General features: G+C 36.8%; 1 protein-coding gene across 11 annotated transcripts in view; it reads right to left on the reverse strand.

Annotated features, from left to right (window-relative positions):
- The window catches only part of LINGO2 (leucine rich repeat and Ig domain containing 2), a 1,371,976-nt gene that overhangs the window by 1,073,743 nt on the left and 271,003 nt on the right, over positions 1-27,230 (reverse strand). For 9 of the 11 annotated variants that reach the window (XR_009186822.1, XR_009186820.1, XM_071216806.1 and 6 more), the window contains one exon: positions 7,612-7,708. The exons of 1 other annotated variant lie outside the window; for it this stretch is intronic. The gene's annotated coding sequence lies outside the window, so the exon portion shown is untranslated. Of the gene's footprint in view, positions 1-7,611; positions 7,709-8,441; positions 8,507-27,230 lie in introns of all 11 variants that reach the window. One more of the 11 variants, XM_058301967.1, reaches the window with a different exon arrangement.

A 27,230-nucleotide genomic window follows, 5' to 3' on the forward strand; every position in this document is an offset into this window, starting at 1 on the left:
CGTGTGTGCAGTGCCACTCCTGGGCAGGCTTAACTGTCTTTCACGCTGGACAGCTCTCCTTATGGGGCGCATTCCTTGCACATGGGGCTCCCCTACGTGGGGACATCCCTGCATGGCAGGGCACTTCTTGTGCACATCCACACTGCGCATGGGCCAGTTCCACACTGATTCAAGGAGGCCTGGGGTTTGGCCCTAACCACTGGGCCAAGTCCGCTTCCCGTTGTCATTTTCCTTCTTACATTAGAATAAATCATTCTCTCATTTATTCATCCAATATATATGTTTTGAAACCTATTATTTGCATATAGTTCTCTTTTTTTAAGTCAGCTAAAATTAATGACTTATAATTATCTATTAATTTCTTTAATGAAAAAAATTATGTTAAAATAAAATACAGAATAAAAACACTGCAAAACAGTTAGGTGATACTTACCTTCAAAAGGTTGACACTCATATTTGAGTTCTCCAACACACAAATACCCAACAACCCTTAGAATAAATCTGAAAATGCTTGCGAATAGAAAGTCAGGGATTGGTGGAACCTGGGGAAATATGCCCTCTCACACCATCCTACAGGAACTTTCTAGAGAAACAAGTACTTTTGAGAGGGGGTCTTCAAATTTTTTTCTTTAAAAAATGTTTGATAAACAAAAGAATAAACTATATATCCTCAGGTCTTTTAAAAATTGACATCAGAAATTTAGCATATTTTTATAGTTCTGAAGCATATAATTTCTTATTATTTTATATGTGCTTTATTATGGGTTCCTTTAAACTCTAGGATATATAGACATTTATAAGTTCCATATTAGAAGAGTGAGTCTGACGGGATTAGGGCTGGATGGATAGATGGTTTGATCAAGAGCAGACAACAGGTGGATTAAGACATTAATGTTGCCATGAGTTTATCACCTGAATGAAATAGGGTGTTCTTCTTTATTGCTTCCCCTCAATGCCTTGGCTTGGTATCCTCTGGGACTATCCTCTTGATCCCTACTTTATTCTTGAATCTTTCCTTTATTGAGCACCACAGAGATTTCACCCCCTCCTCACTCTACAACCAGGGAAGTACACCTTAGGAAGTAAGAACAAGAGTGAGAGGCATACCTTTGGCTTATAAAGTGAAAGAGGAATAATTGTGAAAAGGGAGGTAGGAAAGTAGAACAGGAGGCCCATAAACTGAAATTCATTCTGGCTACTTTCAGGAAAGAGTACACATGGAATTGAAGACTTGGAATTTGTTTCCTTGAAAAACATGAGAACTTACACAGCATCTTCATCACCAATATTGAGAATTGAGTGGAATAACTGAGGGGCTGGAGGTAAGGAAAGGTACCAATCTGCAAATTTCTTCTACGCTCCCTGTTCCTAAAACATAGTTCCATAACAATATACATAAAAGCTGATTTCTTCCATACTTATCATATTTTCATCCCTCTTAAAAGAATGAACAATTTCAGGAATTACTAATATCTTCTTTCTCATTGCCTAAAGCAATGCCTGGCACAAAAGAAATAAAAACTCTAAGTCTGCTGAATCAGAGACTAAAATGCTGCCATTATGCTTTCCCTGGAGAATTAGGGGAATTAAATGTAGACACTGAGTTGAGAGTAGGTAGGAAAAAGAATCACCAAGGGGTAAAAGAAAGAAAGAATGATAAAATAATGCTCTGTGAGTTTAAGTGGCCAAAGAGCCATGAGAATTGTTAAGACACATACAAAGCATATATTTTGCTAGTCAGAAGATGCTCAAACTGCAGTCTTACGCGGTAAGATAAAGAATCAAAAGGTATCAGATTGGGTGTGTCAGTACCAATATAATAGACAAACCAGTCATTTGGTGGGGGAGAACGTTGTAGCAGAATTACGGCTAAATTACTACTCAGAACAAGATTATGGAGCTAGGAGAATACTGTGTGACAGTTTCAAGCAGCTTTTTCTGGATTCCAGAAAAGAATGTATTCTTGAATTTAATCCATTCCTGTGGGTATGGGACTCTTTGACTGGATTATTTCAGTGAGGGGTGATCCAAGGTGGGTCTTGGTCCTCTTGCCCGAGTCCTTTCTAAAGAGAGGACTGAAAGCAGAGATACATAAAGAAAAAAAAAACCTCAGAGATGGAGAGAAATAATCCAGGAACTCAGAGAGGAATACAGGAGAAAGGAATACATAGATCAGCCGGAAGCTGAAGCATTGAGACCCAGAAAAGTAGCAGAAGCCTCCATTGGCCTTGACACATGGAAAGAGTCCAGGATTGCAGGCAGCTAACCTTCGGTGGGACAGCAGCTCTGGTGATGCCTTGGTTTGGACATTTTCACAGACTTAGAACTGTAAGTTTTCAGCCTAATAAATTTCCATTATAATATCAAACACATTCTGGTATATTGCTCCCAGCAGCCTTTAGCAAACCAAAACAACTATATCCATAAGACACTAAGGCATTCTTTGGTTACTATGGAAATTGACTATAGATTTCAAATATTCTCAATAATAAAGATCCAAGGGAGCAGACTAAAGTGAAAAATTAAAATTCATTTTTGTCCTGTCTTCAAAATGAGGATTATCCAGGGAAGGTGGTTGGTGAAGGGCAGGGAACAATGAAAAAAATTTTTTTCAGTCGTGAAAATTTAGAAGTTCTCATGGAGGGAGTAGATAAGAGGGGTCCACTTAGTCTGCAGACAAGTTATATATATATATATATATATATATATATATTTAAGTTATTTTGAATATCTTTAAACAGGGCATGCCCTCTGAAGTTCATCTCAGGCATGTTATTTCTATTGCGTCATATTTGCATTCTTTACATTATGAATGCATGAGAAATAAATACAGTAGCAAAAAGAACTGAAAAAGGAAGCAAATATGCATTGCTCTGGAAGAGAATTAATTATTAACTGAAAGGAAAGTAGAGAAGATGGTCAAGAGAACAGTGTAAGATGGAGAAGGTGAGAGGGTACAAGGTCTAGATATCTCAGGGAACCATCATGGCACTCTTTGTTTAAGGGCCCAGTGATTCTTACCAGGCTGAGATTGGCTTCCTAAAAGATATACACTATGCTGGACATTCAGAGGTAATACATTTATGGGTGTGATGGTTAGCCTATTGTGTCAGCTTGACCAGGTAATTGTGCCTAGTTGTTTGGCCAAGCAAGCACTGGGCTAACTAATATAAGGGAATTTATGGACTTTGGTCACCACTGACTTCACTGCAGTGGTAAATCATAGTTGATTACATCAGTCAGGGAGATTGCCATCAGCAATGAGTGATGCTTAATCCAATCAGTTGAATCCCTTAAAAGGGGAAGTAATTCCAGCATTGAGAGAGAATTTCCCAGCTGTCTCTGGACAGCCAACATCTCCCAGAACTCATCAAGAATCTTCACTGGACTTTCATCAGAACTCCTGGTTGCAGCCTACCTGTGGAGTCTGGACTTGTACATCCCCACGGCTGCGCTGATAAATCTCTGACTATTGACAGATATCCCTTGTTGATTCTGTTTCCCCAGAGAATCCTGACTAACACAATGGGAGAATGCACATATTCAGAAAGATGTATATTCTGCTATGTGTAACAGGAACCAATGACTTAAACCAGAGAATTTACTTTATCTTTCATATACAGTCAGAAGTGACACAGTCCCAAACTATCCTACTCTGTAAATTAATCCATGAAGCCAACCTACTTCTATATAGTGATTTCCCTTGACTGCATGTACAAGATGGGTCATCAGAACATCCCACATCCATTTTCCGAGTTAGTAGAGGAACAGGAAGAAGAACAATCATTCTTTAAAGACCTGACTTATAGATGGCACCCATTATTTTAGCTCATGTTCCACTGACAAGGACTTAGACAAATGACAAAACCCAGATACCAGGATGGCTGGAAATGTGTCTGTCTGTGTGTATGGGTGTGTGTATTATTAAGTATTATTTGTATGCTCTATGTATGGATGTATATTTTTATGTGTGTCTATATCTGTATACATGAATATATGTGTGTTTGTATGTCTCTGCATGTGTATGTAAGTTTATGTATATATTTTTCAAAGGAGGTAATATGCCCAGACACATATCAGTGTTGTTAAAAGAAAGAAGAGATTGGATATTGGAAGACAATGAGTATTCTACCACAATGGTGTTGATTGAGCTGGGTACAATCTCTTAAGGTTGATTTAATTGAGATATAACATTCAACAGAGTTGGTCAAAATCAGTGGGCACATCAAAAATTTGCTTAAGATAACAGACTTTCGGAAATTTTCTTTCTGAGTAGTTTTATAAAGCAGATGAAACAGGCCTATTTTACTGATGCATTTCAAAGTCTAACGCAGGAGGTGATGGTGAATTAAGTGTTCAGGAGCTTAAACAAAACAAATGCAGGCTGATTGTTCCCATATGTGCTTATGCTGCTGGCTGTCATAAAACATAAAATTTTCATGACTGGAAAATTGAGCTATCCCAGGATTAGGAAGCAGCTGTACAAGTTGAAATACATCCTTGGTGCCAAGATTGAATCCTGGTCCTACCATTTCCTAACTTCAAACTTGACAAGCTAGTAATGTCTATAAGTCTAATTTTACTTACCTAAAGAATGGAGAAAATAGCTACTTAGAAGGACTATAATGAAGATTACATCAATTAATGCATATGAGATCCACTGAAGAAGGTTTTCATTAAGCATTAGCTAAATCAGAACTCCCATAGTTATTAACTGGGATAGCATTTTTTTCTTTACTGATTTGTACTTTCAACTGTTTATATGTTCATGAAATGAAAATAGAAATCCTTTGCAAAGTTACTCTACTACCAAATAAGTGTATGAAAACATTATTGAGGCTTGCCTTTCTATTACCTATCTATCTTATCACAGAACGAAGAAGTTGTTCAATTTGGCCTCTGACAATAAACCTTCATAACAAAATTACGAAAAAAGAATTTAGGGCAGAGAAATGTTAAGTCTCAGTTAGTGGGATACATCAGAACTGCTTGGTTCTAAATAAGCTTCTTTTAAAGTGCAGAATCCTAGGACTCACTCATCTTACTGAAGCAGGATTGAGGAGCAGCATCCTAAATTTGTATATTTAATAAGATCACCAGGCGATTGTCAAACCCTTGCAGTTTGAGAACTGTCAGCCTAGAGACACAAATACAAAAAGCATGATAAAAGTGCACTATCATTCAGGTAATATAAACAAACCTAAGGTAAAGATTTATTGTGCTTAGCATGAAAATAAAGGAATGAAATGCTTATTTTCCTAATTAGAAACTTCTATCCAAGTTTGGGCTTATTTTAAATCCTCCCCTGCTGTACTTAATGAGTTATCCCAAACTCCAGAAGCAATTCTGTCCTTATTCTTGAAAATTTTATGGAGTTTTGGATGAAAATATTTGGAAGATTCACATCTTATCAATCTTTAGCAAATGTAAATATAGAGCTATCATTCAAGATTATCAGCAATGTTCCAAGCAAGAGGTGATTTACACATTTTTGGTTAATCTTTAAAATGTCTGCAAAGTAACTGTTATGATTCTCACATTATGATAGGATTACTGAGGTTAAAAGATATTAAGTAATTTGACCACTATCTTAGCATTTTTGTGATGGGAGGAAAACATAATGTTACTACAGAAAAACAGCAGAGAGCAATGTGGCCATAAGGAGATAGTTCTAGCCCTAAGAAACAGCAGTAACTTTCTAACTCAATTCAGAGATGGATGTGAAGTCAGAATCTGGGTTGATTTGGTAAGTTAGGAGATCCAATTGAAATGTAATACACATGAATTGAGAAGTAATATAGCAAAGGAGGAACATGGACAGTTTTCAGGTGTTCTCAGAATGAAACCTAATTGAAAATAGCTTAAGTAAAGGATATGACCTAGATTCCCTTCCCACAGTGCACTGGGGAGAAGGAGGAGTTTTCTCTATTGATGATGGAAATCCTAGCCAAATATATTCATTATTTTCATTAATTTTATACTTTTTCTCTACCATGCAAAAAGGAAAAACACACATTGGAACCTGGGGATGACTGAAAGTTTTTCCCAAACTTCACATTGAAATTTGTTTTTCTTCTCCATTTTATACCATAGGATGTTAAAAATGCCAATCTTCAGCTGCAAGCATGGGATATGCTCCCACAGAAATGTTAATTATCACCAACATAGAAGCGAGACTCAGCACAATGGCGACTGGAAGAATGTTTTAAAGCATCTCAACATGTCACAGTTGAATCACCCAAGCAAATATGAATTACAGGGACAGAATTAATATCTGGTTTGCAATCACTAGGGAAGATTTGTTTTAAATTTTTCAGTTAAGATAGTTAGATCAATATATCCATTGTTACTGTGAGTTCCTAGAACAAAAGAGCCCGTGTTCTGCCATTTATAAACTAATGTCCCTAAAGTATACTGGATTTCTTAAGATGTCAATTAACAATTTGCAATAGCCCAAATATCTTCTACATAAATAAAATATCTTTTAGCCTAACTTTGCATAATATTGAATAGAGAGAATCATTCAGATAAGTATTTATTTAATTATAAACCTTAATAGATAGAGCTGCAACAAAACAATAATTTATATTTTAATAGCTTCTAAATCATAAGGTTTTTTATATGGGCTTCTATTTATTGACTACCTACTATGTGCCAGGCAGTATGGTAGGTCCTTTCACACATTATCTCTTATTTCAATAGAATCATTGCACACTAACAAAAAGGGCAAATAAGACTTGCTAAATTACTTGCTCAAGGTCATATACCAGTTAGCTATAAATAAGGGATTACTAGTAGTTCCATAAACTAGTTTTTTGCTATGACAAGATATTTGCATAGAGGAAGTCTACTACAGGTTTTGATTTTTTAGCAAAAGTAATTTGGAAAACTGTAGTATACGTTTTCCTGTGTCAGTTTTTCTATATCTTTCAATTTCTGTGAATTATCATCATCTATGTATTTAGTCCATGACTTTCAGAAATCTTTCGTTTTTTCAAAGTAGCAGAAATATAAAGAAAATTCCTTCATTTTGGTTTTCCATCTAAGGTTAGGTAATTATGGCTCTTTCATAAATGATAGTTCAAAACAGGAAGTTCTTGTCCTCAACCTACATTAATTGTCTACTCACCTATGACAAATGCTAGAGCTGTTATGGCTCCTGAAAGAATTGAGTTTGTATTCAGATCACTCACATGCCATTTACCATGTGCATGATCTGGACATGTTGTTAATGTCTATGAACTTCCTTTTTCACATCTGTACTGTGAAGATAATACCTTCCTCCTAGAGCTGTTGTGATGTCTTATTAACTAACAGAAATAATGCACATAGCACATATTAGGAAATTAACAAAAAATCTGAGTTCCCTTTTCATCCCCACTCCACTTCAGGAGCCAGGGATTATCATCACAAAATAATTTTTAAAAATTAAAACCCAAACTTATGTACCAGGTTACATATATTCATAACTTTATTTTCATTATCTGTTCATAAGAAAAAGGCCATCAAAAAGAGCACACACACATATATGTGTGTGCATGTGTGTACATATGTAGGAGTATTTTTAACCCATTCTGCATGGCCAACATTTTAAGATTAATTTCATCTTACCACAACATAAAGCAATTTCAATGTGGAGGTTCCAACTTCAATTGGGATACTTCACATAGAAGGGTTCTACATGTTGAGACCATCTCCAGTGGAATTCCTAAACGAAATGAAACAAGAATTCTTTTAATGGGGGGAGGGGGACCTTAACTCCTTCTAATAGTGCTAATCTCAAATTTCTTGTGTCATTTTCCATCTGGCTGCTATTGCTGTAATTCTGAAAAAACTGCGTATGTATCAATCTCTGATGATGCTATCACTTGCCTTTCCATATAATGAATTTCATTATATTTTTTTGGTTATCAATAGATGTTCTTAAATAGAAAATAATAATTAATGTATAAAATAACCTCCACATAAAACTGAGTATTTTGGTCAATTTGTTACAAAATAAGTGAATTGAATATCAGTAATTGTACATAGATGGTTAAAGAAAGAGTACAATCAAGTTAGAGCAAGTGTGTTAGGAAAAAAATAATTTGAATGCTATAGTTTTTCTCTTTTTAAGATGTTTGTGGATATCCTTCTGCATAAAATAAAATCATTTTATAACATTTAAACATATTTATTGCCATTGTCAGTTTAAATTTTATGAAAAGTATATTTATCCTATTTATTCTCACCTAGACAATTTTGTAAACAGAAACTTTATTCATAAATTTATGAGGTTTTATGCCCTGTTGCAAAAACTTAGAAATGTTAATGGCTGTTAATCTTAGACATAGAAATCTCTCTTTTTTTTTCTTTCTCTCATTCACCCAAACATTATCCCTTATGAGGCAAATTTACTGTAAGAAATTCCACTGAAATCACGTAAAATACAATGAACTCACACTTATTCATCAGCCTGGTTCTATCCTCTTTAAAAGCTATGTTGGTTTCATTACAACAGGATCCTCTACAAAATAAATAAATAAAATCCTGGTTATGCAAATCACACTAATGAAAACACTGAACATCAGATTGTGTGAAACATCTCAAGCTTAAGGAGGCACCAAATAGTCATCAATTTTAGATTAGTCACTTCAGAAAGGTTGTGTAGTTTGCACTCCTGGTAGGTTCCTGGATTTCTATTTCTGAGAGAATAGGAATTACAATGGTACTAAATGACACAAGTAGGTCTTTCTCCCAAAAATCAAACATGAAAAAGCCCACTGGGTTTATCAAATAATACTGACATCTCAAGGATTCTTTATTTTCTCTATTTTTTAAAAATGTTACATTAAAAAAATATATGAGGTCCTCATATACCCCCTACCCTTCTTACCCCACTGCTCCCACATCAACAACCTCTTTCATCATTGTGGGACATTCATTGCATTTGGTGAATACATTTTGGAGCACTGCTGCACCACATGGATAATACTTTACATTGTAGTTTACACTCTGCCCGAGTCCACCCAGTGGGCCATGGCAGGACATACAATGTCCAGCATCTGTCCCTGCAATACCACCCAGGACAACTCCAAGTCCTAAAAATGCCCCCCACATCATATCTCTTCTTCCCTCTCCCTACCCTCAGCAGCTACCATGGTCGCTTTCTCCACATCAATGTTACAATTTCTTCCATTACTATTCACAATAGTTCCACAGTAGAATATCAGTAAGTCCACTCTAATCCATACTTTATTCCTCCATCCTGTGGACCCTGGGATGGTTATGTCCATTCCATCTCTATATCGAGAGGGGGCTTAGATTCCACATTGATGGAATAATGAATGCAATTCTTCTGCTTGCAGTTTTAGGCACTCTTGACTCCCTGGTGTGGTGGTTGACCTTCTTCACCTCCCTGTTAGCTGACCTGGGTAAGTCCAATAAACCAGAGGGTAGGAGTTGCAGCTCAGGGCCTGGTTGTCACATGGATAGTCCAGAGATTCAGGTCTCCTGAGTATACACCAACTCCAGTGCCAACAACAGGTCCAGTAAAAGTAACAGAAGAGGCATGTGTAGAAAGGTCACATCCGAGTTCTGGTCTGATGACCAGACAGCAACAAAAACTTACAAACCAAACTAATAATCAGGAAAATATGGGCCAATCCAATGAACAAACTAAAAACCAGGAAGAGGAGTAGAACATCAAACAAGTAACTAAAGTTCTCAAAACATATATTAGGGACCAATTTGATGAAGTGAAGGAAGAGATTAAGAATATGAAGAAAACACTTGGAGAGAATACAGAAGAAACTGCAATCATACACAAAAAGATAACATATGATAGGGATCAATAGCACAATCCAAGAAATCAAAAATACACTCTCAGCAAATAATAGCAGATTCAAAGAGGCAGAGGAAAGAATTCGTGATGTGAAAGACAGTATATCTGAAATAAAACATAGAGTAGAACTGATCAATAAAAAGATAGAAAAAAAATCCAGCAGGAACTTAGGGACCTGAATGATAATGCAAAATGCACAAACATACACATTATAGGCATCCCAGAAGGAGAAGAAAAGGAAAAGGGGACAGAAGGGGAGTTGGAGGAAATAATGGCTGAAAACTTCCCAAATCTATTGAGGGAGATGGATGTACATGCCAAGGATCCTTGATGTGATATCAACTGGGATACCAACACTTCAGAAATAAACTTTGAACAAAGAAAGCCCCTATAATTTCCCTTTCAGTAAATGTAACCCAAGAATTTTGTCCAATTTTAAGCTTTTGTCTCTTAGTCCCAAACCCACACTTCTATATTCTCCTTTTAGAACTGGGACTCTGTACACATTTCTCCTTTGTCAGCTGGCTTCCCCTTATGCACTGCAATAGTGGGTACTGGAGGAGCATGAGGGGCAAGAGATGGAGAGAAAAGGGCTGATTCCTTCCTCTTCACTTATGTCAGCAATGTTAGCAGCACTGCATTTGAAACCACCCTTAACCCTGTTGGCAGCAGTCAGTTTCTGTCTATAGATGTTTCTAGTGCTTCAAGGACTAGCTCATCCTATACTGCCAGCAGAGCCTGCAACAGGTAGCTTACCTCCCTTCCTAAGAGTTCTTGAACTCAAGTTCTGTGAGGCTTCTGCTCTGAGCTTCTGTGATACTAACACTGGCTACATAGTACCACGTCCAAGAAGTATGGGCCTTCAGTCTGCTGGGTTCCCCTTGCAAGCACCTAGAAACCCTGATACTTCCGTTCGTTCCCCACTATCACTATATAACCTCAGAATTTCCATTTTCCTCTTCTAGTTTTCCAACAGCTATTTTAAAAACCTTTTGAATTTATTTTTCTTTGTTAAACTAATAGATATTGTTTGTTTCCCTGACTGGGCATTGTTAAAGAATTTATATTTTACTTTTAGGTTATGATTTAGAAGGATAAAGAAAGGAGAAAAGAGAGTGAAAAATCTACCATTCTTTGAGGCACTTTCCATTTATTTTATTTAATTTTCAAAGTAAAAGCCTAAGAAATAAGTATTGTTTTCAAATTTATAGTAATAAAAATGATAGCTTTTGTTAAGTATTTACAATGTGTTATTACCTTTACATATATTATCCCATTTAAAATTCATAAATTTTCTGAAAATGGAGTATTTTAGATCCAATTTATGGATGGAGACTTGAGGTTGTAGTTAATATCACATGCCAAATTTCAGATATCCTGTAAATGCCAGCAGTGTGATATAATCTCAGTGTTTGATTTCCAAATGCAGCTTTTTCTTCAATCCACTACTGTAAGGATAAATCTCTTGCTTTTACTTTGTCTCACTCCTATATGCAAAACTGCTTAGTGCCCAAGCAGATTTTGTTGTCCCTTTTTATAATCCTCAATGAGTTTTTCAAGGCTTTATAGCATTCAGTCCACTCCAAGGTTTCCCCACAATATTCCTTAAACACATTTATCAAGGAAGTGTGCAGTCATATCACAGGACATGGAACACCATACAGAGGGAGACAGCAGAGATATTGGACAGACATTGTCATTTGGTGCAACAGATGGCAGGAGAAGAAAAACTCATTTCACATTAATCCTAGAGTTAAATTAATGGAATCTATCTATCTATCTATCTATCTATCTATCTATCTATCTATCTATACACACACACACACATACATATATATATATTTAAGAATATGTGCTTTTGGCAACAGAAAAATTGCTGTTCAAACCCCCAACCTGTGACTTACTACCTGCTCTACACCTTTGTTTCTTCAATCTAATGGATCTAATGAACCCGTGCTTTCAAAATGGCTGCAATGAATCCTCTCATCTTTGTACACATACCCTTTGCAATATGATTTTGCCATTTCCATCTTTATTGAGTTTATTTTTCCACTCCTTAAATCTGGGTTTGCCTTGTGATTTGTGTGGCCAGTAGAATGTGGAGGAAGTAATATTTTATGACGTCCAAGCCCAGAAATTAAAAGGTCTTACATCTTCTGTTCTTGTCATCTTGGAACTAATCTGCCACCCTAAAAATAAGCCATGCTAGACTTCTGTAGATACATGGTCCACCTGATACCCTGCAGCAACTGCCTGACATGTAAGTAACCATCTTACAGCATCCAGGCCCAGTCAGGCTGTCAGTTGACCACAGCTGCCTGAGTGACCCAGGAGAGAGAGGCAGAAGTACCTATCAGCTGAGCCCAGACCGCAAAACAATGATAAAATAAAATGGTCTGTGTTTTAAGTCACTGACTTGAGATGGTTTGTTACATAGTAATAAATATTTGGTACCTGATTCAAATAACTAACCTCACTATATTATTTCAAAGATTAAATATATGTAAAATATATATACAATGCCAAGGGGTTGGCACACTATATAAGGGTTCAAATGTTTGAGTATATAAATGACCACCCAAGGGTAGCCATTGTGTATCATGGGCTAGAGTCAATGGCTGGCTATTGGGAAGTACTACTGAAGACATTTCTTACCATGCAAGAGGCAAGATATGAGATACCTGGATTTGCCTAAGACTGTTGCTTCATAATAAAGCAGAGGTATTCTTGAATTGAACATTTATCATTAATACCCAGATTCTTTGCTGGTCCAGGATGCCAGGAACCTGAACCCAGTTGCGTGGGCATGAGTATGTAGGAAGATGTATTAAATCAAAACTTCTTGGATTCAGGACCCATTTAAGTGCTTTAAACATGAAAGACCCTGAAAAGCTTCAATGTGTATAGGTTATAAAAATTTTTAGTTATTACACTGGAAATGAAAGCTGAAAATATATTTAAATATTTTAAACAATTGTAAAATAATTATTCTGTATGAAACAGCTTTTAAAATAATAATAAACCCACAACATGCAACTTAAATTTTTAAATGAAAGTCAATTATATTTTCCAAACTAAAAAACTGGTGAGAAGAAAGATACTGTTTTACTTTTTTTCGGCAAATTTCTTTAAAGTCTGACTTTAGTATAAGACAACCAGATTCAATCTGCATTGAATGATATGTTATTCTGGTTAAACATGAAGAAAATCCAGCCTGACACAGACATGTTTTTAGAAAAGAAAAGAATATTTTTATATATTTTTCAGTTATTATGGATAGTCTTCTTCAATCCCACACCATCATTTTATGACTATGGTTTCTAAAAGGTTAGTTGCATTGTAGAATCTAAAACCACATCAGTGAACATTTCACACTCTGCAATATAAAAAGCCAGTGGTAAATATCTAAGTCTGAATAGCTCCAGTTTGACTGAGAGTTGAAGTTCCAAGTTAAATTGTATTACACAGGGAAGTGGATATGCCCACCTACTATATGGGAGGTCCTGGGTTTGCTTCTGTGCTTCCTAAAAAAAAAAAAAAAAAAAGACAAGTAGACACAGAGAACAGGTGAGAGAACAAGAACAAACAGTGAACACATACAACAAGGAGGGTTGGAGAAATAAAATAAATCTTTTTTAAAAATGAACTAAAGTAGACTCACTATTATTCTACTATAGACTTATTGTTATTCTGTCAATGGAAGAATGTGTATCACTGATATAAAGGCAGTGGCCAGCAGAGGTGAAAAACAGATGTAATATGGGGGCATTTTTGGGACATTGGAATTGCCCTGCATGATATTACAATGACGGATACAGGTCATTATATTTTTGTCATAACTTACAAAATTGTGCAGGACAGAGTGTAAACTATAAGGTAAATAGTGGCAATGCTTCAATATGTGTTCATCAATTGTAACTAATGTACCACATTAATGAAGGATGTTGTTAATGTGGGAAAGATTAGGAGGGGGAGGGAATGGGGCATATGGGAATACCTTATATTATTTATGTAACATTCGTGTAATCTAAAGTTTCTTTAAAATAAAAATTGTTTTTAAAAAAGAAAAGAAAAATTGTGTTCACAAAATAGGGGGTTAGTGTGGCTTGTAACGCACTCACACAAGTGTTTTTCTTCATGACAACATGATACTTCAGGTTGCAGCACAAGTGCTTTGTGCATACTTCACATTTCATCATGCAGAATGTTAAAAAGATTTTCAGAGGATGAGCTATATACAAAAATAAGCCTTTACCACTTCACCAAAAGCATTATTAAGTGAAATGCTTTTCTTTTTTACTTCAAATACGTGATGCTGAGAAATATGACTACCAGTAACAGTTTGATGTTACCACCTTGAATTGAGCTGACTCCAGCAATTTTATCTACCATTGCCTTTGCACCATTAATACAGTCAGAAATATAGTGAAAAAAGCCAGTGATATCTTATATCTCTTGAAAACGTTTTTCTCTTAACAGATTCCCTGAAAGGATCTTGGTAACCTCTACTACTGAAGCAATGGAATTTTGAAAACCAAATGAAATAGTGAGTTAAAGCAATAGCTGAAATGTTAGAGTGCCTCTAACCATTTGAGTACAGATATCCCATTTTAGGCCAAGTTGGGGATATCTCTCATCACCCACAGTAACATAATTAGAAGCTTAGTACAATTAAAATAACTGGGGCTAGGAAGAAGAAAGTTAGCTTGCCCCAATCTGTGATCCTGAAGATCACTGGTTTTTAGCACAGCTCTTTACTCCAAGCCTGGGACTTTGATAACTCCTGCCCAGCCAATGGAATTTTGAATTAACTGAGAGAACAAACAAAAAGGAAAGAGAAAGAAAGAGATCAAGAAAAAGACAGCAGACACATAAAGGGACAGACAAAAACAGAATAAAGAGATAGAAGAATATACAGAGGGTGAGAAAAATGTGGGGACATAGGGAAATTAAAAGACAGAGAAACAGTCAGAATCAGAGTAAGAGAAAACTCATCTGTGAGTTTTAAGGGGAAAAAGATGTTATTAGAGACAGAGAAACAGAGTCAGAGAGAAGGAAACAGTGAAAGTAAACAAATGCATTAGATTGCCAGAGAAAGGACAGAAAAAGACCTTTGTGTTAACATAGTTTTCAAATAATCACACTTGCAAATAAGGTTTCTTTTCTTCTTCTGAATGACTGGTTTAATGTGTAAGTGTGTGGGTGTGTGTTTATGTGTGCATAACATGAGGAGGTTTGTTCTTCCCTTCATCATGTGAGGGATGCCCAACATGATGGACAAGGACGGACCTGGCCATTCACAGCATGGAGGAGAGGGCCATGAGTTTTAAGAGAGGGAGCTGTTGTTGGATAGATAGCTGCCATCATGCCATTGTTGCCAGGAGAGTGAGAAATGTACTCTCATTATTTTTCTCTTACCCCTTGTACAAGCTGGTGAAGTCTGGGGAAACTCAGCTTATATAAAAAGTAAGGGACTTCAATATATAATTTTCCCCTGTAGCCAGAATAGCACATGACTTCATGTGTTGCAAATAAAGCAAGCATCAGTTCCAATTAGTATTGTTCTCTCTACCAATCTAAAGATCCTATTAGCTCTTTTAAAGCTTATAGATTATGTATATCCAGGTTCTTAAATGCAGATACAATTAAGACACACTTTGAGTTTAAAGATAAAATTAATTCATCTTTATTTTTTAACATCCTTTCTTCATTGTTAATCACAAACAACTAATTCCTGAATTTTCACCCCATTCTTTTGAAATATAAAGAAAGATAGAATGGAATATTCATAAGTGAACAATTTTTTTGAAAAAGCAATTGGTTAAAAAATGAAGTGACTCATTTTTACTATCACTGTGTCACTATTCCTGTTCACACTGAATGGGATGAGATTATGGCTAGTGATGAATATGACTAAGTATCAAGTTGGACAATGGTATAAAAGTGGGAGTTATTGATGGATCTTTCCCATTACAGAAATGAAAGGCAGCTTGGCAAGGGGCTGTATGAAACTCTCTGTAACACTGGCTGGTCATGAGAGAAAACTGGAGCTGGGGCGCTGGGGGCATGAAAGAACTACCAGTGCCAACAGTTACAATGTCAAAGAGGAATATGGGATGTGTACTCCTCCAGAGTCAAAAGAAATTTTAACACTTTCTAACTGGACCCTGATTTTTGTCAAAGTGAACTGACAGGTCTTTGCATTTTTTTCTTTTTAAGTAGATACCACCGGGGAATGACCCAAGGACCTTGTACATGGGAAGCAGCACTCAACCACCTCAACCACTAAGCTACATCCACTCCCTAATGAGAGTTGGATTTTTTATTTGTTTGCTTGTCTGCTTTTGGGAGGTACCAGGGATCTAACATGGGAAGCAGGCATACAACCACTTGAAATACATCCATTCCCAGGTCTTTGTCTTAAGAGTGGCACTATTTCTTTATCTATAAAATGAAGCAAAGGAACCACATTACTATATCCAAAAGTATTCTGCATAACACATGCCCTGTAATCAAGTTTGGGAAATGCTTCATAGTCCATGCAGTTTTTTGAGATTCACAACCACTTTAATATAGTAAAGGTTGTGAGAATATCCACAACAACAAAACATACTAACAAACTTTTTTACCACAAAAGCTTTTCCTCCCTCTCTCCTTTTTTTATGTCACCATCTCCTGGAATGATAACATTTCTTTGGAACTGTTTAGGAATGCTGAATTTGAGGCTCTGAGAAACCTGTTATGAGTGCAGCATTTTGTAATTGCAAGCAGAGAAGCTATTTAATGTAGCAGGGCCCAATTATCAGCATGCGGAATTGCCCCCTCAAATAGATCCATCTATCTCTATTATCCCAGGAGTTCAGGCTAAACATATTCAGGAGCTGGGTGACTGAGAGTTACAGAGAATGGCCTGTGATTCAGCCTCTTTTGAGGTAATAAGCCTTGCATTAAAATATTCTATGTGTGGAGGAACTTCCAGGGAAGATAGCTAAGTGGGGAGCTCCAGGACCCAGTTCTTCTACCAAAACAAACTATTAGACAGGCAACAACCATCTGAAACAACTATTTTGAAACTCCAGAGGGCAAGAGAAACTGCCCAGCATTCAGGGAAGAATGGGAAAAGGTGGCTGATAAATTAAGTAAAGAACTATAAATTGTTCTCTCCACACAGAGGCTACTGGTGGCCAGTCCCCACTCTCCCAACAGGCGATTCCAGGCTAACTTGCTGCTGACAGAAAAGGACATAAAAATCTTCCCCAAGAAAATTGGTTTGCAGAGCTAATCTCTGATCATGGCTTTTGATAAGCCAATTTGGATTGCCGGTTCATCTCTGAGGGAAGTGATTGCTTCAACCCACAAAAGCAGTGGTAGCCATTGTTTCAAGCCTCTCCATACAGAGGTGGAGAAGGTTGAGATTTAAAGATACAGGGCATCCTCAGGGCCAAAGGGGGAAATGAGCTGAAGAACTGCAAAAAAAGGGCTTTAAAAACTGATATTTAAACCACTGAAGGAGATGAAGGAAAGTACAGAGAAAGAACTACAGAATACCAATCAATTAACAATATGAGAATCTAAGTAAAGAGAGAAATGATAAATAAAAAAAAAAAGAACCAAACACAACTGCTGGAGTGTAAAACCATAATAACTGAAATGAAAAACTCCCAGGAGAGTTTCTAGAGTAGCCTAGAGCTGGCAGAGGAAAAAATCAGTGAACTTGAAGACAAGACACCTGAAATAGGTCCATGTGTCAATCTGAGGAGCAGAAAGGAAAAAGAAATATTACAAGTGAAAATAGCCTAGTGCAGCTATGGGATAATAATCAAGAGTACAAATATATGTGTTACAGGAATCTCAGAAGGAGAAGAAAGAGAGAAACGGGCAAAGGAATAGGCAAAGAAATAATAAAAGAGAACTTCCAAAACAGCAAAATATGTAAATATGCAAATCTAATAAGCTTAAAGAACACCAAACAAGGTAAAAATAAAGAAAAATACACCTACTTATATGTGATTACACTGTCAAATGCAAAGGAGGAGAGAATTCTGAAAGCTACAAAAGAAAAGTGACATGTTACATACTAGTGAGTCCCAAAAAGACTGAGTGTAGATTTCTCATCAGAAACCATGGAGGCAAGGAGGCAGTACATTGAAATAATTAAAGTGTTGAAGGAAAAATCTTCCAGAAAAGATCCTGAATGATATTTCAGGGACAGATACAGGACATTATATGTCTTGCCATAACTCACTGAATGGACTGGGAGAGAGTGTAAACTACAATTTAAACTACAATCTATGCTGTGTAGCAGTGCTCCAAAATGTATTCATCAAATGCAATGAATGTACCATACTAATGAAAGAAGTTGTTAATGTGGTAAAAGTGGGGGAGGGAGGAGTGGGGCATATGGGAAACTCCTCTATTTTTTAATGTAACATTTTGTATGATCTATGCGTCCTTTAAAAATAAATAAAAATATATTTCAAAAAATAACATAAAGAATTGGAATAAATATTCAGAAACCACATATCCAATAAGGGATTAAGAGCGAGTATATATAAAGAAATCCTTCAACTTAACAACAAAAAGACAAAGAACCCAATTAAAAAATGAGCAAAAGTCTCTGACAGACTTCTCTCAGAGAAGATATACAAATGACCAGAAAGCTCATGAAAAGATGCTCAACATCATTAGTTATCAGGAGGAAATGCAAATTAAAACCACAATGAGATACCATTTCACACCTATTAGAATGACTGCTATTAAAGAAACAAAATAATGCATTAACACGCTGAGTTTGGCTTAGAGTGTGGCCACATTTGAGCAACATGGAGGCTCTCAGGAGGTAATTCTTAGGCGCCCTAGTTGAAATTTTAAGCACACAAGCTCATAAGCATAATCATCAGTATCAAGGGCCCATCATTGGGCCATCCTTCTTCATTGGTCTTTGTCCTTGCCCTTGGGGGATTGTTGCTGTTCCATTGGGGAATGTGACAGAGCTCCCCAGGATGGGAACTCAGCACTCCCTCAATTGTCATGTATAACTCTATCCAATATGACAATACCCAATGAACATCCAAACATATCTATATACTCTACATGCATGCCCTGGAGAACTCCCTCCCACCCATACATCTCCCATCAATGACACCCCACACCAGTGCACCTCCCCTCCCATAGTTGAACCCCTCTGTGATCCAAAACTTCTTAAAAAATGAAGTCTAATATATTGCCATATTCAATTAGTAGGAAAACGAAATAGTATTGACAGGTTTGAAGATTAGAAATAGCATACACAACAATTTAGAAAAGCTAAAATGAAGTAAAAAATAAATTGGGGTATTGAAAAACGAAAAATATCATAAAACTTTGTTTCTGACATTTTGCCTTTCATCTCAGTAAGAGGTGTTGTCCTGCATGTACAGTAGCAAGGCACTCTCCTTCATTCCTTCCTCAGTATCTACACTCTCTTTTTTTTATTTTTTAAGTTTTGTCTTCTAAAAAGTTTCAGATAACAGTAAAATCACCTATACAATGTAGGGGACTCCCATATACCCAACATCAAACCTTTTTCCCACTTTCCAGCAATGATCCTTTTACATGTGGATGTTATATTTGCTACAGCTGATGTACAGATATTGAAACATAGCTACCAACCATAGTTCCATTATAGCTTACATTATGATTTATATTTTAGACTGTACCCTTTTAAAAATTTTGGTTACATTTTAGACTACACACTTTTATAAATTTTTGGTGAAATTTAACATGGCTTACATCCATTGTTGCACAAACTTTTGGAACACTTTCATTGCCCCCAGTTACCCCACACACACACACTTTCATCCATTTTATTCCTCTCTCTGCCTCCCCTCAGGGCCCTCAGTGACAACCAAGCTTCACTGCTTTAAGGACAAGATTCATAGATACAACATTGCTGAGGGCTTGACACTCTAGTCTGTCCTCCCCCATTGGGAGCCACCCATGCTCTTGACAGACACCTTCTCCTCTATTTGAGAATATCAGTCTCTCCAGGATGGGGGTACAATATTTTCCCACTCATTGTATGTGTTTCTACCCACTGATATAACTCACTATGATATAAGCATACACACACTCCCTAGAAGCCTGCAGTTATAACAAATGTTCCACACCAATACTAGGTGTTGGTGGTGGGGTGGTATATGAGAATCCTGTATTTTATGCATGATTGTTCTGTAAACCCATAACTTCTCTAATAAATAAATAAAATATTTTAAAAAATGAAAATGAATAAAAATAAAAACTCAAGAAAAAAATTGTTTGTGAAGAATTCTCAGTGAGGTGATATTTATTATACTTATCATGACTTCATTTTTAGGTCAAGAATTACAAGGAGAAATATTATTTTAGAAAGATCAGGTAAGGGCAAGATGTGCCACAATAATTAGCTAGCCTCAACCTTGGGCACTCCATATAGTGCAAGGCCAAATTGCAACATATAAACTTATGCCTGTGAAATTTGGCAGAATTAAAAGGCTTTACCTTGGAGAAGAACCAGAATGAGAAGACCATGTCTGGGGTAAACATTAAGGCTTTATTTTATGGCTACGTTATTCCTTTTAGCTCAGCATTCCCTGGATTCTCCTAAACCTAATCCTTGTTTGAATGTCTGTCTTTTTACAGGTGACGCTTCACAATTCCAGATGGCTGCAATAAAGTCCATACTTAACAAACTCTCAGTAGCCCCAATCTGTGGAGTCTAAACTTTGAATTTACAAAAGCACAGTGGTTTCCACTTCAATATGTAAAACATTATGTGGTCACCCCTCGGGCTGAAGTGTGGTTTGCTGGCCTGGCGGGGGAGCAGCCGCGGCAGGCCAAGCCGCTGCCCCCATAATAGGGTGGCTGGTCGGACTCACCGCCACCCCTGAAGGGAGCTCGGCATGGGCGCAGAGTGCCCTCGGGTCTCCCCTTCTCGGCAGCCATGCTTCCGCGGCCGCCCCTCCTCCCGGGTGGCGCCACACGATGCCTGTGGGGCGGCACCCTTCTTCTTCTTTCTCCCTGCGCAGGCGCAGGGCGGAAAATTCCAGTCTGCCCTTTTCCCCTCCCCCGACAGCAGCAACAGCCAGGCGTGGGCGGAAAAATCCAGTCTGCCCTTTTCCCTTCCCCCGACAGCAGCAACAGCCAGGCGTGGGTGGGAAACTCAAGTCTGCCCTCTACCCCAGCAACAGCAGCCACCAATCCCTAAACCCTGCCCCTTCCCCCAGCAACAGCGACAGCCAATCCCTAACCACCACCCCTCCCCCGTCCAGTACCGCCCACTGACCTTTCACCGGCAACCAATCAGAACAGGGCATGGCTTCGACCAATCAGCCTTCCCCAGCCCCTATAAAACTGTTGCCTCTCCCTCAATAAAGTGAACTTGCGTGTTTACCTTGTCTCCGCGGTAGTTCTTCTGCCGTGCGCCCTCCAGTCCTGAGAGCCCCCGACAAGGGCCTGGTCTCCCTTGTCCCCAGTTCGTCGCCTGCTTCTCCGGGCGACCCCTTCGTCGCCGGCTTTGCCGGGCGACCCCGTCAGCCGAACCGCGCAACCCCTGTGAGACCGACCCCTCGTCTGCTGCCGGACCGACCCCTCGTCCCAAGCGGGACCGACCCCTCGTCCCAAGCGGGACCGACCCCTCGTCCAGAGCTGGACCGACCCCTCGTCTGCAGCCAGACCCCACCTCTACCGACCGAGCAAGCCGCTGCAACATTACGTCATGTTTCTGTTGTTTTGATAGTTTATTTCACTTTACACAACACAAGCCAGAACTACCATAAAAGAGACAGATCTGGGAAAATAAAATTACCTAAAGATTTAATGTTTTGATGGAAATTGCCCACTTATTGTATTCTCTATGCATTAACTCTCAGAGAGGTTAAAATGTTCTGAGATACTCTGAGAAAGTCAGATGTGGGAGAAAGAGAGACACAGAGAGAGAGACAGAAAGCAAGGATGACTACAGCAACTATAAATGAGAGAAAACCTATTCAAAGAGGATGCCAAGATCTCAAGAGGGTTAGCTCACAGTAACCAATAACTGAAGAGTGAGATCAGAACTCACAACAATCAAAGAGAAAGAACAGGGAATGACACATAGGACAAGGTTCTATTACAACTTTTTTGCAGAGCTTAGTGGTTTTCATTACTTAAGCTCCCCTGCTTTTGATCCTTGCCCTAACCTAACTTACAGTACTAATGTTCACCAGTCCCTTGGAAGTCTCATCAAGTCATCAGAGTGTGCTGGTTAAATTTGTTGTACAGAATTTGAAAATGCTGGAATGAAAGGAGGTACAAAGTCATTAGACTATATGGAATGGTATGGAAAGAAAAGAGAATATGGTTTTGCTTGAAAATGTTCTTTGAGGAAGTCCCAACCTTAGAAGATAAGAAGAGAAACAAGGTTGTTTCGGGCAAATTATATTTTATTGTCACTTGAGAAAATGATGTGGATGAAAGAACTGGGATATAAATGGGCTGAGATTTTTTTAAAGACACTGCTCAGAGGTAAGAGCTGGATATCACTAGAATAGCCCAAATGTGAATAGATGTGAATAGAGCGACAGGAATAAATTAAAAGAGTGGAAAGATGTGGCCAAAATAAAGATGGTGTTTTACTTTTCTGGCTTCTCAAGTAAATATTGTGCAGTGCATTGGTTTAAGCAATGAGGATTTATTTGATCACACTTGTGAGGCTAAGAGAAAGTCCAAATCAAGGTGTCATAAAGACAATGCTTTCTTCCCAAAAACTGACATCCTGGAGCTGGCTGCCATTGATCCTTGGTCCTTGGCTCCTGTCACATGACAATATGCATGGCAGCCTCTTCTGGCCTCTCCATTCTCCTCTGGGTTTGGCTGACCTTCAGCTTCTTGCTGCCCAGTGATTTCTCTCTAACTGAAATTCCTGCTGCTTAAAAAGGACTCCATTAATAGGATTAAGACCCATCCTGATCAAAGTAGGTCACACCTTAATTGAAGTAACCTCATTTAAAAAGTCCTTCTTACAATGTTTTTATATCCACAGGAATGGATTAGCTCTAAGAACATGTTTTGCAGGGGTACATTGCTCCAAAATAATATGCACACATGGGAAGAAGAGACATTTGGGTAGGAGGACCAAAAAGGCAAAAATGATGCAAGAGTAGGAATTAAATTCCCTTGCCATTCATATTCATATTAGCTAACCCACTTCCTCCTCCTCTTCCTCATAATCTTCCTTCCTCTCTCCATCTCTCTCTCTTCTTGCTTTCTCTCACAAATACATGCACATACACACTGAACTGTAAATCTCAAGATTCAGCCTATTAGTTTAATCTTGTCATGTTTTAGGCTTTCATTATGTTACATATGCAAACAATTAGTCTACTAGTCCAATTCTCTCTCATTTTGCACAGCAACAAAGAAAGTTGTTGTTGGTTTTTTTTTACAAATGGCTACTGCTTTATGGCAAGTTTCAAGGCCTAGAAGAGAGCATGAATGCCATATAGATAAAGTGAAACATAAAAGACCTTTTGGATGTTAGAGCTCACTTTTTCTAAAAGCTGCAATTAAATGACAGAAATAACCATGTGGGTAAGTATAGTTTACATCTGAAAAATAATAGAAGAAATGTTTCTCTTAGGATACTTTCAAAGCTAAATTTTGAATTTGCAACAATTGCATTTTAAATCTTTAAGGCAGTTATTATTAATATTTTCAGTATAAGTGAATTTGATTTTTCACGGTACTCAGATTCCAAAGCAACATTAACATTTTTTTACAAGAGTAAAACCAATCGTAGTCTACTTCAGCGAATCTTTGATAAGTGCAGGAATTTGGCTAAAAGCATATTCACTTTTAATAACAAAAGATAGCAAAAAATATTAGAAACAACATAAATGTTCATCAACAGAGGACAGGTTTCCTTTAAAAATTTATATTATTTAAATAGTGTGTGTGATATATAGAAACAAGTATAAAAGTATCCCAATACATTAACTGTGGTAATTTTTGGAGGGTAGGAAAATTGTGCAATTATCATTTAAAAATTACATTTATAACTGGGCAAAATATAATTTCCAAAAGTTATAAAGGCAGATCTAACTTACAAACAAATTACGAAAAATCCCATTCTAAATTCAGTATTTCCAAAACATTTTTATATAAAATAATGATGGTTAAATTATCAGAGAACTCCATATTTCTAGAATACATTAAATTAATAATTGAAATATTTTATTAACTACCTTATTCATTCTTTTTTTCATTTTTTCAACACACTTATCTAACAGTCACATCTCAGTCACTACTAATTTCAATGTATATAGACATGGGAAGTATCATTTCTGACTTTAAGGAATGCCATGAAATCAGAAATGATGAAGAAAGATTATACCCATTTATGTCTAATGGCTAGAAGTATTTTGATGTTTCTAACAATGCAAAACAACCATGCACTGCAGGTTAGGCATAATTGGGATAGCTACAATTCTCCATATAACAAAAGAATCCCTTGTTATGCTGTCCCAAGCATTAGTCCAATCTGTGACAAGAATGGAACTGAGCACCACAATGAACACAGGTATGTCTTTACCTTCCTCACTGTCTCATCCTGCCAGACAGCCCTGGCTTTCCAGCTCCCAGTGAAATGAGGACTCTGAGGCAAACCGTGCTTCTGGCATAGTCTGGCCAACTATATATTTGGGAAATATCAGGTTCAATTTAATTGCCAGGAAATGCCTATAAATTAATCCATAAAAAACAGCCCATGATTGTATTTTGCAGGTTTATTTAAAAAGAAGTAAATGGACCAAAGGAATCATCCATACCTTTTTCTTTGGAATTAAGAAAAGATAGGATATTTACTTAAAGCACAGTTTATAACCTTAGAACCTCTTCCAACCCTAGTGGAACGATTTATCATCTCAATGGTAAATGTAGCCAGAAAGAGAATATGAGCCTTCTGTAGTGAAAAGTCTGAAAGTTGAAGTCATAACCAACTGCATGGAGAACTTTGTGCTGAATTTATACAGACTCTTACCATTATTCAAGGCAAAGAAATCAATGAGAGTACAAAAATCATCCAAGAGAACTCAAGAGATAGCTCATTCTCTGTGCTTTGCTTTTCTACATAGTGTCTCATCCCTGATTAAGCTCTCTCCCTAGGGAGTGCAAATAGGCTAACAGTTACAGAAGTCTATTTTGTTCTGTAAACCAGCAGGATCAAAGGATGCTCTGTGGTAAACTTAATACTACTTCTGACTTCCTATAAGGGATGCTATCCCTCTACAATAACGTTTGATGCCAATTGTAAGTCTTTTCTACAAGTTCTTCAAAAACATTTAACAAGCTTTAAGGAAAAAAATAGAGTTCATTAAAAAAAAGTCATCTTAGATGCAGGGATTGAAAAGTGCACAGCCTACTAAATAGATACAATACTGGGGATAGGGCATGGGCAGTATTTGTATATTTTTCCCTAAAAAATTAGCTAACATATACTAAATGTTAAGACCCTATTTTTGTGCACTTTACATGTGTTAAAACATTCGGCCCTCATAACAATCTAGGAAGTTGGTATTATCATTGTCACAGTTGGAAAATAAGGAAACCAAAATTTAGAGAGTTTAAGATTAAGTAATTGATCCAAAGTCATACAGCTGGCTAATATCCAATCCCTTACTCTCCTATACTGCGATCAGGAATTCTTTATCTACAAATCAAACATAGTTAGAGACCTCTGCCTCTTCTTTTTAAATGTTTTTAAATTATAAAACACAAAAAAAATTAATATGAATAAGTGTTTCATTTTATTTTTTATTACAAAAACCCATTCAAGCCATCTCATTCCAGTGTTTGTTTCATATGCACTTAGTACATAGTTGAAATTACAGTCTACATAAAAACTACAGGAAAACTAAAAAATAGTTTTCAATTTTTTATAATGAAAACTACTATATGATATAGAGAAAAGTTAAAGAATTTTGCATGAGGCATCCATATGCCAACAAGTAGGTCTGCCATTAACACTTTACTATATTTTAACACATATCTATCCACCTATTACATATAATTTTATATCCCATGTTTCCTTTTCTCTAATTTTGTTCAATATTCCAGTATAGGTATTTTTTAAATGTCTGCCAGGCCATTAAAACCCTACTTAATGTGGTTTGGCTCTCCCAAGAAAATCTTACCTTGTTCTAATCCTAACCATATACTTTTTACTTCTTTTAAACAAGATTATTTAACTATCCAGCCAGCCAAACTCAGGCCTACCTCTGTGACTTCGCCCACCTGGAAGATATTCCTCAAGTCCTTCTCTTTCTCAACACTCCAAAACTAGCTATCTTTTAAGGTCCATGCTCATGTTGAATATTTTGCCTTTACCTTTGTCTCTAAGTAAGATATAAACATCTGCACTTGCCCAAGAATGCTTAGTGTCATCAATTACAAGGGAAATGAGGAAAATTGACCGATCAATTTTTAATTATATATAACAGAAATTCACATTACAGGGAGATTCCATATCAGAATAATACATTTTAAAGGAATACTAGAGAATAGCACTAACAGAAAGGTTCTGCAATGTCTGAAATGTTCTATATGTCACATGGAGCTGTTGCTCACTGAATTTTTTTATTTTATTTAAACTTAATTACTTTAAATTTATATTTAAATAGTTTCATATGGCTAGTGGCTACCTTATTAGTGTATATCTAGACTAATACATTGAATATAGTAAAATTATGAGTTTCCTCTTAGTGATAATAGCCAATCTTTATATAACACTAGGTACCAGTAGCTCTGAATATTTCATTCTGTAATATATAATTCTCACAATAATACCTTAAGTAGGAATTATGGCTTTCTTAGAGATGAAGAAACTAAAGCTTAGATTAACTAACTTGTTCAGGATAACTTAGGCTGTAGAACCACAATACAAATCCAAGTCTGTTTCATTCTAGTCTGCATGATTAACCATGCAAAGCACTCATGTGCACAGAATATCTAAACACATTTGTGTCTCCTTTAATAAGATACAATGATTTCACCTCTATTTGGTCCTTGTCATATAAAATTACATATAATGAGATATACAAGGCAAGTAAGGTGTATTTCCTGCTTTGAGATGTCAAACTGAATTCAATACTAAAGAAACAAAATATACAGTTTTCACCTACTGCATAAATTTCTATCCCACAAATAATGCATGTAATTGAGTAAAAAATGATTAATTTTTTCTTAATTCAGAGTATCAGAGGATATAATGCTATCATTTTCCCAATCATTAGCAATGTTATTGAACTCTGCATTATTCTAGCCATATAAATATAACTCACAAATATCTATAGATTGACTATGCCATTGACTAGGATAACAGGGACAGAGTAAGACTTAATAATTAATTTATGTA

The sequence above is a fragment of the Dasypus novemcinctus genome, chromosome 8, assembly GCF_030445035.2.
Source record: "Dasypus novemcinctus isolate mDasNov1 chromosome 8, mDasNov1.1.hap2, whole genome shotgun sequence".
Taxonomy (NCBI): domain Eukaryota; kingdom Metazoa; phylum Chordata; class Mammalia; order Cingulata; family Dasypodidae; genus Dasypus; species Dasypus novemcinctus.